This window comes from Lotus japonicus, chromosome 2, assembly GCF_012489685.1.
Source record: "Lotus japonicus ecotype B-129 chromosome 2, LjGifu_v1.2".
In the NCBI taxonomy this organism is placed as follows: domain Eukaryota; kingdom Viridiplantae; phylum Streptophyta; class Magnoliopsida; order Fabales; family Fabaceae; genus Lotus; species Lotus japonicus.
This window is the reverse complement of record NC_080042.1, coordinates 6,084,783-6,099,661: the sequence shown is the minus strand read 5'-3', so window position 1 is coordinate 6,099,661 and position 14,879 is coordinate 6,084,783. Positions and strand designations below refer to the sequence as shown.

The 14,879-nt window shown below is 40.2% G+C and overlaps 1 non-coding gene across 1 annotated transcript; it reads right to left on the bottom strand.

Moving 5' to 3' along the window:
• Positions 1 to 244: 244 nt before the first annotated feature.
• On the bottom strand, positions 245 to 351 carry LOC130741605 (small nucleolar RNA R71). Its single transcript, XR_009020493.1, has one exon. It is a non-coding gene; the product is annotated as a small nucleolar RNA R71 (small nucleolar RNA).
• Positions 352 to 14,879: the final 14,528 nt, after the last annotated feature.

Here is a 14,879-nt window from a genome sequence, read left to right as displayed (position 1 = left end):
AAACCAATATGGTGGAGGTTCCTCGGAAGATCCTCATGCTCATATGGAGAAGTTCATCCGGAATTGCAACACTTATCGGGTGGTGAATGTTTCTACAGAAGCAATCCGGTTGAGTTTATTTCCCTTCTCTTTGAAGGACGCAGCAGAGGATTGGCTGAACTCACAACCTCAAGGGAGTCTCACTACTTGGGAAGACCTTGCAGAAAAATTCACAACGAGGTTCTTCCCGAGGTCTCTCTTGAGGAAATTGAAGAATGACATCATGACATTCACACAATCCTCAGATGAAAATCTTTATGAGGCTTGGGAGCACTTTAAGAAGCTTTTGAGGAAATGTCCTCAACATAATCTCACCCAAGCTGAATGTGTGGCGAAGTTCTATGATGGGTTACTATATTCATCACGGTTTGGTTTGGACGCGGCTTCAAGTGGGGAGTTCGATGCTCTTCCCCCACAAGCGGGGTATGACTTGATAGAGAAAATGGCGATGAGGGCCATGAATTCCGAGAATGAACGCCAAATCCGAAGAAGTTCTTTTGAAGTGGAATCTTATGATAAGCTCATAGCCTCCAACAAGCAACTCTCCGAGGAAGTAGCGGAAATGCGGAAACATATTCAGGATGCCAAGTCAATTGGAGCGAGAGTAACTAGTTTGGAGTGCAAATTTTGTGGTGAATCTCATGATAGTAACCAGTGTACTGTTAATGATGATGTTGGTAAGGTCAGAACATTGACTCAAGAAGGAAGAGCTCCAACCTCAGAACAAGGGCCTCTTGTCCAGCCGCAAATTATTGTAAAGACGGTTGGCAAGAAGAGTCTTGAGGAGCTGATTGAGAGATTCATTGATCATACATCGAGCAATTACAAGAGCCATGATATGGCTATCAAGAGCTTGGAGAGTCAATTGGGACAGCTAGCAAAGCAAATGTCCGAGAATCACCAAGGTAAGTTCTCTTCCGAACCTTTAACTTTGACTGGGCAAGAAAATACTGCTGTTGTTTCCACTAGGAGTGGAAGAGTGTTACATGAGCCAGAGGAAAAAATTGAAGGAGAGAAAAATGAGAAAGCTGAGGAAGAAAGGAATGAGGGTGTTATGGAGGAAAGAGCTAGAGAGCCTACTAGGACTAGAGTTGTAAATACCCATACTCCTGAACTCCGCAAGATTCCATTTCCCAAGGCTTTGGTGAAGAAAAATTTGGATAAACAATTTTCTAAGTTCTTGGAAGTTTTTAAGAAACTCCATATTAATATTCCTTTCTCCGAAGCCTTGGAGCAGATGCCAATCTATGCTAAGTTCATGAAAGATATCCTCAGTAAGAGAAGGAAGTTGAGTGAGGTCGATGAAACTATCTTGATGACCGAAGAGTGTAGTGCCATTTTGCAAAGGAAGATGCCTAAAAAGAGGAGAGATCCCGGGAGTTTTACTATTCCGGTGGAGATAGAGGGATTAACTGTGGTAGAAGCCTTGTGTGATTTAGGAGCGAGTATCAACTTGATGCCGCTTAGTATGTTTAAAAGGTTGAACTTAGGTGAGGTTACCCCAACTATGATTTCTTTGCAAATGGCGGATAGGTCCTTAAAAACCCCTTACGGGATCATTGAAGACGTTGTGGTTAAGGTGGATAAGTTTATCTTCCCAGTGGATTTTTTCATCTTGGACATGGAAGAGGACTCTAAAGTTCCTCTCATATTGGGGAGACCATTCCTAGCCACTGGTGAGGCTGAGATTAAAGTGGCTAAGGGAACTCTAACTTTGAAAGTAGGTGAAGATGAGGTCCTCTTCAATATTTTTGACTCTTTGAAACACCGAGCGGATGAGGAAGTTTTCCGATGTGAAGTAGTGGATGAGCTCGTGTGTGAAGAGTTTGTTAGGATATCCATTAAGGACCCCTTGGAAACAACAATCATGGAGGGGTTAGAGATAGAGGACCAAAATCTTGAGAGAGAACTTGATTCTTTGTACCATGAGGTTAATGCTACTCTATCTCAATTAGAATCTGTCTCATCTCTTGCCACCAAAAGCATTTGGAAAGAAGAATTAACTAGGGATGAGGAGATTCCAATTGAGGAGAAGAGTGAGCTCAAGCCACTCCCTTCCTCTCTCAAGTATGCTTATCTTGAGGAAGGTGAGAATAAACCTGTTATTTTGAATAGTGCTCTCACTCCCTTGGAAGAGGAGAAACTCCTCAGAGTTTTAAGGGATCACAAGTCAGCTTTGGGTTGGACTATTGATGATATCAAAGGTATTAGTCCTGCGATATGCATGCATAAAATTTTGTTGGAAGAAAATTACAAACCTATAGTCCAACCTCAAAGAAGACTTAACCCTTCCATGAAGGGTGTGGTGAGGAAAGAGATAATCAAGTTGCTTGATGCAGGTGTGATTTATCCCATTTCGGATAGTGAATGGGTAAGTCCCGTTCAAGTGGTTCCCAAGAAAGGAGGCATCACTGTGGTTGCCAATGAGAACAATGAGTTGATTCCCACTCGTCAAGTGACGAAGTGGAGGGTTTGCATTGACTATCGAAGGCTGAATTCGGTAACTAGAAAGAATCACTTTCCTTTGCCCTTCATAGATCAAATGCTGGATAAGTTGGCTGGGCATCAATACTACTGTTTTCTTGATGGTTATTCCGGGTACAACCAAATTTGTGTTGCACCGGAGGACCAAGAGAAGACGGCATTCACTTGCCCTTACGGCGTGTTTGCTTATAAGAGAATGTCATTTGGGCTTTGCAATGCCCCAGCTACTTTCCAAAGGTGTATGTTTGCTATTTTCTCTGATTTGATAGAGACTTGCATCGAGATTTTTATGGACGATTTCTCTGTTTTGGGTCCAAATTTTGATGCTTGTCTAGGGAATTTAGCCTTGGTTCTGAAAAGATGTCAAGAGACCAACTTGGTCTTGAATTGGGAGAAATGTCATTTCATGGTTAGGGATGGCATAGTTCTTGGACACAAGGTGTCCGAAAAGGGGATTGAGGTTGATAGAGCTAAGATTGAAGTCATTGAAAAGCTCCCTCCCCCGACTAACATCAAGGGTATTAGGAGTTTCCTCGGGCATGCTGGATTTTATAGGCGGTTTATTAAAGACTTTTCCAAATTAGCTAAGCCTATGACCAACTTGCTTGAGAAGGAAGCACATTTTACTTTTGATGAGAATTGTTTGAAAGCTTTTGAGTCTATTAAAGAGAGTTTGGTGACATCCCCGGTAATTGTTGCTCTGGATTGGTCTCTACCGTTTGAAATCATGTGTGATGCTAGTGATCTAGCTTTAGGGGCTGTCTTGTGTCAAAAGAAAGAGAGAGTTTTGTATGTGATATATTATGCAAGTAGAGTGTTAAATGAGGCCCAAAGGAACTACACTACAACTGAAAAAGAATTGTTGGGTGTAGTCTTTGCGTGTGAAAAGTTTAGGCCTTACATCTTGGGTTTTAAAGTGATTGTTCATACTGACCATGCTGCTTTGAGGCATTTGTTTGCTAAACAGGACTCTAAGCCAAGGTTGATTCGATGGGTCTTACTCCTTCAAGAGTTTGACCTTGAGATCATTGACCGGAGAGGCAAGGACAATGGCGTGGCAGACCATTTGTCAAGATTGGAAGGTGGGGCGTGCAGCCCAATACCTATTCAAGAGGAGTTTCCGGATGAGAAACTCCTAACTGTTTCCACCGAGGAACCCTTACCCTGGTATGTACACTTTGCTAATTTCCGTGTTGCTGGACCTATTCCCCATGACTTGACATGGCAGCAAAAGAAAAAAATTTTGCATGATGCAAAATCTTACCTCTGGGATGACCCTTTCCTTTTCAAAATTTGTTCTGATGGAGTCAATAGAAGGTGTATCCCAGAAGTTGATTTTGAGAAAATTCTTTGGCATTGCCATGGATCAAGTTATGGTGGACATTTTAGTGGGGAGAGAACCGCTGCTAAGGTTCTCCAAAGTGGTTTCTATTGGCCTACACTGCATAGGGATAGTAGAGCTTTTGTTGAGAGTTGTGATAGATGTCAACGAACTGGTAACATCTCAAGGAGAAATGAGATGCCCCTCAAGAATATTTTGGAAATTGAGTTGTTTGATGTTTGGGGCATCGATTTCATGGGACCTTTCCCACCTTCTTTTGGTTGCCAGTATATTTTAGTGGCTGTGGATTATGTTTCCAAGTGGGTTGAAGCCGCTGCACTCCCAACAAATGACTCTAAGGTGGTGGTTGCTTTTCTAAAAAAAAATATTTTTACTAGGTTTGGTGTTCCTAGGGCAATTATAAGTGATGGGGGTACCCACTTTTGCAACAGAGCTTTCGAGTCTCTCTTGGAAAAATATGGTGTCAAGCACAAAGTGTCTACCCCCTATCACCCTCAAACTAGTGGGCAAGTTGAGATCTCTAATCGGGAGTTAAAACGTATTCTTGAAAAGGTGGTAGATTCGTCCAGAAAGGATTGGTCAAGGAAACTTGACAATGCTTTATGGGCCTACCGAACTGCTTTTAAAACTCCAATTGGTACCTCTCCTTTCCATTTAGTTTTTGGGAAAGCGTGTCACTTACCTGTGGAATTAGAACACAAGGCCTATTGGGCCATAAGGAAATTGAACTTTGATTGGAAAGTTGCTAGCGAGAAGAGACTCTTGCAATTGAATGAGCTTGATGAGTTTCGACTCCGAGCTTACGAGAGTGCTAGCATCTATAAGGAAAAGACGAAGAAGTGGCATGATAGGAAAATTTTGAATAGGGAATTTGTCTCAGGGCAATTGGTGATGCTCTTCAATTCTAGATTGAGACTCTTCCCTGGGAAACTAAAGTCTAGATGGTCGGGACCCTTTGTGGTCAAGAGGGTGTTTCCTCATGGTGCTGTTGAGGTTGAAAACCCAGAGACCAAGAACACTTTCACCGTGAATGGACAGAGGTTGAAAGTGTACCAAGGTGGTGAGGTGCTGAAGTTGGAAACCATGTTTTTCAAACCTCCTTGATAAGGGGGATAGTCTACCTAAGACTATAACAATGGGCTGCTTGGGAGACAACCCAAGTTTTGTTATTTTTGCTTGTTTGTTTGTTGCATTGTGCAGGGATTGAGAGCCTAAATGCTAGAGTAGGAGGTGACTCTAAGACCTCCATGGTAATTGGTAAAGAAGGTCAACTCTTTCCCTTAGTTTAGCTCATGCATTCTTACATATTTACTCTTTTATAGCTTTTATTTTTCTTTTTATCATGCATTGTTATTTAAGTTTTCGTTTTTGGGTTTTTCACTTCCCTATACTCACATGTTTTAGCTATAGTTTTGCTTCCCTACTAGTGCTGTTTTCGAAAATGCTTTTGTTAATACTTGTTGTTGTTTTTGGGGATGAGTGATTGCATGTTGGGGAAGAGAGGAGGAGACTTCGGTCTTCCGAATGTTTCTTGAGAAAGGAGTCGAGGTGAGTCCATTAAGGGTCTATCTTTGACCCTTCACCATAAAATGTCCCTGGAGGATCCTGACTCACTTGCAATTCTTGGTTTTGCGTTGATTTTGCTCATAGCATGCTTAGTGATTCGTTCTTTATTCTTGAGACTTGTAGGATTTCTTGAGATTCCGAATTCATTGTTTGAACATTGTCTTTAGTTGTCCCATTTGAGCCTTATCGGAGAATTTGTTGTAGCCAAGTTTTTGGGACGGATGTTTGGTTGGAATATTGGGGAGTGATGGTCCTTGTTGTGTTGTTTGGAGCTGAAAAAAATGAGAAATAGACTCTTGCCCCAAAAAGAAAAAAAACAGTAAAAAAAAAAGAAAGAAAAAGAACTCCTAACCAAGAGTTGGAGTTGGAAAAAAGAAAAAAGTTTGAAAAGTTGGGTGCAAGAGACTTGTAAAAGGAGTGTGTTGTAAGCTCCGGGGTTATTCGAAGAGGACCACACTCAATGTGCTTGAAAGCCTAGTTTTCCCTTAGGGACCAACCACCATCATGGTTTACCTAGCCAATGTTTCAACCCTTTTGGAAGTCTCTTTGAATGTTTGCATGCTTAATCTTTGTTGCTATGGAGTGAATGACATTCAGGACCTATGAACTTGTTTGTGCGCTCAGTGCACTAAATGAACATCTCATCCTAGGATTCTTAGTTCTATATGTTTCTCATGAATGGACTCAACACTCTTCTCTTTTCAAAAGATGCATGAAGTAGGTTGTTGGGTCTTTCTCTTGGAACTAGTTGTGATTACTTTGTCCCTCTGTTTTTTGTGAGGTATTCCTTGTGAGAGCACTTGTTTGGGAGCATTTCTTGCGCTTGAGGGCAAGCGAGTGTTTTTACGCTCGAGGACGAGCTGTCGTTGAGTATAGTGGTGTGATGACCCTATTTTAGTAGTGTTTTTAGGGTCATTTCTTTGTGTGTTTTGAGTCTTTTTTGTTGAGTCTCATGTAGTGTTTCATGCATTCTCATGCATTTTTATATTTTCTTTAGTCTTTATTTGGCTTTGGTAATTTAGTAGTTTTATAGGGAGTTTTCTAGCATTTTGAGTAAAGTTTAGGACTTGCATGGTTTTATTGTGTTAATTGAAGGATCTCATGTGCTAATAAGCTCTTTGAGCTTCTAGAATTTTCCTTGGCTTGTTGGCTAAGTTTCAAGTCAGGAACTGAAGGAGAAAGAAGGCCAAGAAGCATGGAATTGATGAAGAACATAAAGAGGATTGAAAAGAGGAGTTTCAGAAGCCAAAAAGCCCTTTTCAAGCGAGCTCAAGCGCCTAGGCGCTGGGGGATGGGCGCCTAGGCGCCAATTGGTCCAGAGAGCATGTTTTTTAAGTGCAATTGGCGCTCAGGCGCTCTGAATTGGCGCCTGAGCGCCCAGACTCGACCTGTCAGCCTTTAAATAGGCTTTTTGCCATTTCTTTTGTAACTTTTGTCATTTTTATCATTTTGTTTCATAAGTTAGAAGAGAGAGCTTGAGTTCTGAAGCTTTGGGAGCTTTCCCTAGGTCTTATGTTCCAGGTTTTATCTTTATTTTCTAGCATGGATTTCATAGTCATGTTTGGCTAAACACCTTTTTGCTTTGGGTTCCTTGTAAGACTCTTGATGTTTTAATCTTATTTCCTTTTTCTTCACATGAATCTTCTGAGTAAACCCTTGAATTCCATATCTATGCTTTATGTTTCAAGTTAGATCATGAGCTAGCTTTATGCTTTTCTATAATATAATGGAAATTTGTTATAGATTAGGGACATGATATGGGATTACCTCTTCTATGCTTGCTACTAGGAATAGAGTAGGGGTTGGGGTTTGTTGGCCTGGATTGCATGCTTAGTGCCTTTAGTAGATGTTTAGGTTGTCAAGGAATTGAACTTATCTTCTGACTTTAGAGGATTGTCTATACAAGGCATTGATAGATGATTACATAGGCTAAAGCATCAAGGAGAGACTCAGAATTTTTGTGGGAAGAATAGGTTAATTTAAAACTGAATTAGTTAAGCAAGAACCCAAGGCAAGATCACCATTGTTATCACACACTTACATTTCTTAAGTTTGTCACTCAATCACTTAAACAATCGATCATTAAAACTGAATTCTATTTGCTTTCCAACCTTGAACTTGACTCTTAAACTGAATTCACATTCCAATTCCCTGTGGTTCGATAAATTAAAACCCGGAGATATCTGTGCACTTGCAGATTGACCAACAATTAGGCTTAGATTTAAGTTTAACGACTAACTAAGCATAGTTAAGCCCTAACTAACTCTATTTAAATGATTAGAGAACTTATTGTGACTTATATGACCTATGAATGCAGGCTTGGAGCCTCAAGACTCTCGCCCACTAAGAACCCAAGGTAAGGCGAGTTAAACAAGACCTTGTCTTGGTACATGACGGATAAGTAATTGTTAAGGCGATAGTAAACATATTGTTATGTACTTAATTGTTTTCAAATGCAAATCTGAATATGCTTGATGAAGTGATGTTGAGTGTTTGCTTATGATTCATATTGTGAATTGCTTGTGGATGTTTTATTTCTGCATTATTAGTAAGGAGATAAAGTATACCACGAGATATGGTGATACTTAGGTTAATGGCCTATTGGCTTGAATATGAGATTGTCTTATGGCAATAATAATATACATCTGAAGTAGGAGAGTAAAGGGAAATAATTCACCGGCTTAATATGTTATTGATACTTGTTTTGAAAACTAGACCCACCCGTCACACGTTAGGAATCCATCTTAGGGAGATAGATAATAATAATTATAAAATTGAATAAATGATAGGCATTGTGGCCTTTCTTTCAAACTGAGCATAAAGTACATAACCATTACCGAAGCGAATGGAATTTCGTGCCTTAAAACCCAACTACTTGGTCCTTGTGGATCTCACCTCCAACAAACATGAGGTGTACTTACTAGAAGAGTAAGCTACAAATGTTTACTTCTAGTTCGCTAGAAAGGATAAAGAAGAATAAGGGGGCGATGGATGATGTTTGTAAGCAAAATCTCAGAGCGACAAGGAGTAGGAAAGTTTCGTCACTACTACTAATGAGAGCGGGAATACAGAGATGCCAATGGTGGTCTTGTTCAGAGATGAATAGACCCGGGACTTACACAATGGTTCCACCTCTTCATCTGCTACCGGCAGGGTCCAGGGGGCCGGCCTGAAGTGAAGTATTAGGAGTCACGAAGTTGTGTATTTTTGTTTGTGAGCTACTGAGCCATCATGTCCGGTAAAGAGTGGACTATAATGAGTGTCCATGTTCCCGAGACGATGTTCCGTAGATTAAAGAAGCCAAGGCTTCGGGCCCTAAAAACATACTCATCACATGATAAATAAAATAAAAACATTGGCGAGGAACCCTCTACTTCGAAGAAGTATGGGGAGAAGTCTAATCGAAGGACGAAGGTATAAGGTGATGGAACCCTCATAATATGCTTTGTTGTTGTGTGTGTTTGTTAACATGCTTGTATTTAATGGGATGTTATCTTGAGCTTTACCGTTTATAATATTTTCTATGTATCTTGTGCAATGTCGCGTTTGACTCACCCTTGCATTATTTTTACTCATAAGCATATCACAAGTTAAGCGATGAGTCTCCCTTCGGTGCTCGCCATCCATGCTGATTTCCCGTCCGGCACAGGCTGGTATCTCGAGCCCAATTCAGGGTTCAGTTTTAATAATGCATTAACTATGTTGTGGTGTAGGGAACCTGGATCTAATGACATAGGTTATCCGTTGACGATCCCTTTAGCATTCTCATTGTACATGCAAAGGCACGCAAGGAGGTTCCGACCACCAGTTCCTGATCCACCACCACACCCTCAGCCAGAGGTGGATCTAGCTCCTCAATTTGGTGCAGATCTCAATCCTCAGTACGGAGTGGATCCCGTTCCTCATAGGGGACCAGTTCAAGCTACACCAATTCAGGCCAGGAGTCCACAACAGCCCTTTGCACCCGGTCAGGCATCACGAGAGTCTGTGGGTTACCGCCTCGGAGGACCGCTCCATGCCTTAGGACCACCGCCCGGAAGAGGGTGCGTTCACCCAGCATTTCCAGAGACGCTCGGATATACCATCAGAGGTTCTATAGAGCAGGCGACTTGGGGGATAGAGTATCGGTACCAGTGCAGGCGAAGGGGAACAACAGGTATAGGGAGGAGGATCCAGAGGAGGAGATGAATGGGGAGTGAAGCGTACGGCCCGAAGAAGTTTCTATCGGGTCTTATTGCTATTTAGTTCGATTTTATGATGTCGGGTGGGGACATGTGTGTCCTCTCTTGAACAGTCTATTTGATTCTGACATGTGTACTCTATGGTGGCCACGTATTTTTGTGTGTGTGATGCTAGTTATTCTGTCACTAATATGTCTGTTTTAGATTCATGGTCATTCATCTGAAGGGTTAGAACGGAACTCTTAGACTGGAGACGGTCTTAGTGGTCCCTGAGTTTAGATTATAGTTAGTAAGGATTTGCGGTAACTTGAAAAGAAAAAATGACGTGTCGCTCGCTCCTGAGGTGATCAGAGTTCGGTGAAGTCGTCAATCATGGAAGGGGGACGCGACAGTTTTCACACTAGAGAATGAGAATGCCAAGGGTGCTTTATCACCAGAGGTTCCTAATGTTGATCCTTTGCTAAAGACTCTTGTTCCTACTACTTCTCTGATTCTCTGGATGAATTATCAGTTTCAATTCCTTCAGCAGATACTACCTTATTCAAGTGCCTACTTCAAGTCCAGAATCTTCATCATCACTTCTTGCTTATGATCAGACAAGAAGATCTACAAGGACTAGACATCAACCATCATATCTCAGAAACTATGTTCTTCACACAGCCTACTCTTGTAAAGCTAGCCAAGCATATTCAGGTATTAAATATCATATTTCCAATTATATATCCTATTCTAATTTGCGTATCCGACATCATACATATGTCATGTCTTTGTCTCTTGATTCTGAACCACACAATCACTAATGCTGAGGCTTCCAAACATAAATGATGGGTAGATGCAATGAATTTAGAGATTTCTGCTTTAGAGGCTAATGGAACATCAAGCTTAGGCCTTTACCTTCTAATGTTGTTCCCATTAGTAATAAGTTGGTTTATAAGATCAAAAGGAAGGCATATGGTACAATAGAGAGATACAAAGCTCGCCTAGTAGCTAAGAGTTATAATGAGATTGAAGGATTAGCTTATTTTGACACATTTTCCCCAGTAGCTAAACTTACTACTGTCAGAATGGTCTTAGCCCTTGCATGTGTGAAGAATTGGCATTTGATCAATTAGATGTCAATAATTCTTTCCTTCATGGAGATCTACATGAGGATGTGTATATGAAGGTACCAGAAGGGGTTTCATGTGTCGATTCAGGGAAGGTCTGCAAGCTTCACAAGTCCTTATATGGACTTAAGCAAGCTAGTACGCAATGGAATGCCAAGCTTACTGGTTTGTTAGTTGGTTGTGGTTATAAGCTCGCCTAGTTGTGATCATTCATTATTCACCACAAATCAAGGCCGGTGTTTTACTGTCTTGCTTATCTATGTGGATGATATTATCTTAGCTGGAAATTCTTTAGTTGAGTTTACACAGATAAAAACAGCTTTGGATATTGCTTTTAAGATCAAAGATTTGGGAGTTTTAAAGTACTTTCTTGGTCTATAGGTTGCTCACTTTGCCAAGGGTATTTCTTTGTGCCAAAGGAAGTATTGTCTTGATCTGGTTCATGACTCAAGAGTACTGGGAAGCAAACCAGTGAGTACTCCTCTTGATTCATCTTCCAGATTGTCTCAAAATGAGGGGCAACCTTATGAAGATGTCTCTTCATACAAAAGAGTCATAGGAAGGTTTATTTATCTTACTACAACAAGGCCAGACGTTACTTTTGTAGTACAACAGCTGAGTCAGTTTATTTCTAATCCAACTATAGCACATTATACTGCAGCTCATAGAGTTTTAAAATATCTGAAAGGGAGTCCTAGAAAAGGATTGTTTTTTCCAAGGAGTTCTGCAGTACAATTGTTGGGGTTTAGTGATGCAGATTGGGGAGGTTGTGTAGACACTAGAAGATCAGTGATTGGTTATTGTTTCTTCATTGGGAAGTCACTGATTTGTTGGAGATCAAAGAAACAACATACAGTATCTAAGTCATCCTCAGAACCATAATATAGGGCTCTAGCTTCGTCCACTTGTGAGCTACAATGGCTTACTTATTTGCTAAAGGATCTTCAGATTGAACCAGTAAAGCCTTCATTCATTTACTGTGATAATCAGAGTGCTCTTCATATTGCTGCTAACCAGGTCTTCCATGAAAGGACTAAACATTCAGAGATAGATTACCATATAGTAAGGGAGAAATCAGAAGCTGGTTTAATGAGGTTATTGTCTATTCCTTCAAAGTTTCAAGTAGCAGATTTCTTTACAAAGGCTCTCTAAACATGACCTTTCTCCTTTCTACTAAGCAATCTCAACATGCTAGATATCTATCATGCTTCAGCTTCTGGGAGGCTATTGAAGGAACATCAAGAAATGGTACCAAGAAGTGAGGAAAACGAGCTTGCACAATCATCAATCTGAGAAGCAATTCCCGACAATGCTAATACAAGTTCTGGACAGCTCAACAATTTTGGTATGACATACTAGACAGCTAAGCAAGCCAACCCAGCAAGAGGCAGTTATGGTTAACATGGTAAAAGAAGACATCTTCATCAGCCTCTGCAACAAGGAAAAACACACTTAAGAGATAGATCTTTTATTTTCTTTCTTGTTTTAAAAGAACATAAAGTAATTCTATAATACTTTATAGTTCTTAGTGCTTCATTTGATCACTATCCCTCTTATTCATAAGAGATTGTAAAGTAGTATAAATGGTCTTGAAAAAGATCATTTAGGAGAAGTCCTTTATACTTGTAAGGAGGAGTCACGTCTAATACTCGGTGAGGAGGAGTCCGTAGAATACTCGTGAGCCTAGAGAGGCATTAAGAATACTCAATGTCTGGAGAGGCAGTGGCCAAATAATACTCAACTGCCTGGAGAGACAGGGACAAAGAATACTTGTTATGCCTGGAGAGGCATGTACAAGAATACTCGTTATTTCTGGAGAGTCATGTACAAGAATACTCGTTATACCTGGAGAGGCTACAAGAATACTCGTTATGCTTGGAGAGGCATGTACAAGAATACCCGTTCTTCCTCGAGAGGAAGTGACAAAGAATACTCAATGCCTGGAGAGGCAATAATGAAACAATACTTTAGCCTGGAGGGGCTTTAAGAGTACTCAATGCCTGGAGAGACAGTTTTGAAATAATACTTGCCTGGAGCGGCTATAATACTCAATGTCTGGAGAGGCAGTTGCTAAATGACATTCTTGCCTGATGAGGCAAACTGAAGAATACTTATAAGGAGGAGTCCTTGGAACTCACCCTTAGTGAAATATCGGTTAACGCCGAGGACTGGATTAACCCTATCGTTCTGGGGGTAAACCAGTATAAAAGCTTGCGTGTCATTGTGTCTTTCATTTACTCTTGCTTATCCGTTGGGCCAAACGATTAAGTTCATCGTCTATCATCCACTATCTTTTGGATCTTAAAGTTTTTGAAGGGCACAATTCAAACCTCCTCACCCCCCTTTCTTGTGCATTTCTTGTATCAACAAAATGTTCATATTCAAAGTTGCAGCAGAGATTGAAAAGGTCAAATAGATAAAGAGCAAAGCGAAGAAGGAAGAGAAGTAAGAGATAGTTAAATAATCATAGCGATGCTTAAACAGATCAAGGCACTATAGCAAAAATAAAGCAACAACCACAAAGTAATTAGCATTCAAAATAAGTTGCACAATTTAAAGCAGAAACAGAACAAAGGAAATCAAGTACATCTACCAAATATGAATCACTGGAAGAGTAAATATTGAGGAAATTTTCAATTTTTATTACCCATTGGGTCGTAACCTATAAGAGATGGACTGGAGGAACTTCTACTAGAAAGAAAGCACACCAAGGACAACAACATTCCAGTGAAGAAATGAGAATGGAAAATAAGATTAAAAAATGAAAGAAGACCAGAACATAGGTTCTCAATTGCTGAAATGCTTTCTTTACTACTCTAGCTATTTTATTTTGTTCAGCCAGAGAAAATGATTGGAATTGATGTATAATTCATCATATGAAAACCATCACCCAAATAAAATTTCAATCCCCTTCTACAAAGCATTTCATCAGACTCAAAACATATCAGGAAAAATCGGCAAAGGTAGCATTTTGAGGAAGAAAAAAAAGCTCATAGGCCAAGGACACAGCGAGTAAGTCGCGACCTTCCCCAAAAGTCATAGGATAATGTAGAGGAGCAGAGATTGTGCGTTTATGGCTTGAGAGAACAGTTGGAGAGAGAAGATCAGTCTAGAGGACGATTGGGAAGGAGATAGGAGAATACGCAGATGACGCTGAAACAATCAGGGGCGAAGAGAAAGGACAGAGTTACACGTGTCCATGTAGAGGAGATGATAATGTAAAGACACATGGAACAAAGGCTTGGAGAATCAATCTGAGAGCAGATTGCACCTAGAAAGGACATATCAGCAAAGTGACCTGATAGTCCTTGCTCTTTCTCTTTCCTATATATATATATATATATATATATATATTTTGATATTGATGATAGGTCATTTCCTTTGTATGTATTAGTTTCTCATTTGTCTTCTCTGGTTCTTATCCTAACTACATAGTGAATATGGTGGCCCTGTTTGTTTCTTTTCCAAAAATATTTAGTTGTTGTCTAGACCCTACATTATGATAAATGGAAGATGGAGAAAATTTCCATTTGAGATTAGCTTAGCATTGCCTAATTGGTTTAAAATGTTTCGGTCTTGTTTAAACTGTGGGTGTATAGTTAGATTAAGAGGGGGCTTTTAGCATGGATATGAAATTTTGAAGAGTAAGGGGAGTTTGAAATGCTAATTGGTGTTTGTAGTCAATACTTTTTTTTTAGACTTTAAGGAACCATAAAATATTTTTGAGCTATAGGGTCGTACCTTATGACATTGCAAAAGAAGCCAAGAGTAGAGGATTGAAGATATTTGCATTAGTTGCACATACTCTGTTTTCATTGGGATTTAATTAGAGAGAGTAGAAGGAAGACAAAGTATTGGTAATTTCTAGCATGTTTGGAGCAACTTCCCTTTATAGAATAAATCTTGTAATACAAAAGCTAGCCTCAAAAGTTTACCCCTAGAATTAATTCTATGTTAGCCCAACGATTTCCAAACATGTTAGAGAGTAAAAACACAGTACCAAAATAAAACATTGGATTACCAACCATCATCATCAGTACCCTTCCAAACTTGACCCAACTCTTTTTCAACCATCCACATCTCACTAGCACGCACATAGACACAATTCTTAGGCTGAGAAGAATACATATCCAAGGGGTCCACCTTTACAAAACCACTGTC